The sequence below is a fragment of the Gracilinanus agilis genome, chromosome 1 (assembly GCF_016433145.1).
Source record: "Gracilinanus agilis isolate LMUSP501 chromosome 1, AgileGrace, whole genome shotgun sequence".
In the NCBI taxonomy this organism is placed as follows: Eukaryota; Metazoa; Chordata; class Mammalia; order Didelphimorphia; family Didelphidae; genus Gracilinanus; species Gracilinanus agilis.
In genome coordinates this window covers 629,818,511-629,820,605 of record NC_058130.1, presented here as the reverse complement: position 1 = coordinate 629,820,605, position 2,095 = coordinate 629,818,511, and the positions used below count along the sequence as shown (strand labels likewise).

At 35.2% G+C, this 2,095-nt stretch overlaps 1 non-coding gene across 1 annotated transcript; it reads left to right on the top strand.

Moving 5' to 3' along the window:
* Window positions 1–1,359: 1,359 nt before the first annotated feature.
* LOC123232762 lies at window positions 1,360–1,516 on the top strand. Its single transcript, XR_006505272.1, has one exon. It is a non-coding gene; the product is annotated as a U1 spliceosomal RNA (small nuclear RNA).
* The last annotated feature ends 579 nt before the right edge of the window (window positions 1,517–2,095 follow it).

Here is a 2,095-nt window from a genome sequence, read left to right as displayed (position 1 = left end):
GCTCAAGAAAGGGAAGCCAAGGATTATATGTACTTTGGAAATGAATCTCTTCTCAACATATCCTTCCCCAACTGAGAACCCTTTCCCCAACAGAGCAGGAATAGGGTACAATGCTGAGGCATCCTTAGAAATACAGTGGTCCCTCACCTTTCAAGGGAGTTACGTTCCAGAGACCACTGGGATAGGTGAAAATCCTTGAAGGAGTGGCGTTATATTTATTTTATTATTCTTTGATGATGATATCACTAAAAGGACTGAATATTTTCTATAATATTCTACAGCCCAGGTTCCTTTCACTATTCAATTCTGAATTTCATTCATTGTACAACCAAAGTATAAGTTTAAGGTATAGATACTAATGAGTTATGCAATAATCTCAACTGTGATTTTCTTTCATTTTGTCCAGTATGCATGGCTAGTATGAACTATTTCAAATTACTATGAGTCTAAAATCTTATCCTTCTTCCTCAACCCCTTTTCTACCCCTATAACTCTTCTTTCTCCCTTCTTCTCATTTAATGAACTTGTCTTTTACTGAAAAATCAAGGCCATTCAATAAGAACTCTCTCTCACTCATTTTCTTCATCTTAAAATCCTTTGATATTATCAAACTCTCCCTGCCTTTCCCTCAGAGTCCAACAGAGGTGACCTTTCTTCTTGCCAAGGCCAACTCCTTTACATGTAAAATTGATGCCACCCATTCTTCTTTAGGAGATTGTATATATACAATCATACCACCCATCTTGATTCTTCAAGCTTACCTTATTAACTAGATCTTTCCCTACTTTCTTCAAACCTGTTCAACTTTCCCCTTCCTTAAAAGAAAACTTCACTAGACCCTACAGTCTCACAATTTTAAAGAAAGATGGGAATTAATTTCCAAAGTATATCTAAGAAGGAAATATTCCTATCTATCCATCAAAAAAAGGATATGTCAGAGAGCAGTTTTATAAAATAAACAAAAATGACAACCAAAAAAAACCCCAAAATAATCAAGAAGACATATGCCTATTTTATAATCTCTATAAAATTTTTGGCAATGATCAGTACATAAAACATAATCAAGAAACAGTCAGGATCAGAGATAAAGAGCTACAACTACCTCAGGAACATAGATTAAACCCTCAAAATTGTCTAGAGCTTTAAAAATGAAATTAAGGAATTTATATTTTATTCTATAGGCAAAAGGGAACTACTAAGTGAGAAAACTCCCTCTTCCAAAGAACCTGCATTTTAGAGAGTTGTCCAGATTAGTGGTTTCAAACTCAGATAGAAACAGGGTCCATTGAATTGTATATAGGCATTCCTGTGGGTCAAATATTGGTTTAAAAAACCACATGTTAACATTAACCATTTTTTATACTTACCTGACAGGGGCGAATCCATGATCAGAAAGGTGATTTCCCCAGTGAGGTTTATCCATTGCAGTTGGGCTCACCCCTGTAATTTCCCCAAATGTAAGAAACTCAACTGAATAATTTGTGGTAAAGAGAGGCTGCATATGAGCTCTTCCCTGATTAAAAAATAAATTAAAAATTAAATTATTTTATTATATTTTTATTCATTTTGTTAACTATTACCCAATTTCACTCCATTTTAGATTTAGCAGTAGTCTATAGTGTTGAGGTTCGTGGGGCCCGAAGACTGTGGGTTTGATCCTTTTGGTGTAGGGTGCTAAAACTTTAAGTAATTTGCCTAGGGTCACAAAGACAGTATATGCCAGAGGAGGATTAGAATACAGGTTTTTCCCGAGTTAAAGTATGACTACGCATCCCATGATGCCTCTCAGTAATTCACAGTATATCACAGTCTCCAAAGACTTAAAATGTTTGGTCACTTAAAGAGCCAACAATGAGAAAATTAGCCACAGGGCATCACCAGTTGTTACTTGTATATAAGACATGGTTTAAAAGATATCTTCAGGGATGATAACTGAAAAAAAAAGGAAATGGTCATGTAGTAAAAGCAAGGGAAAACAGATGGATAGTCTTGAGACTATGTTCATGCTTCTGTAATTTTATTCACTAAAAATAAAACCTGGGAGTGTCACTCAGAATGAGAAAATACAGGTAGGTCACAAATCACATTCACGGAA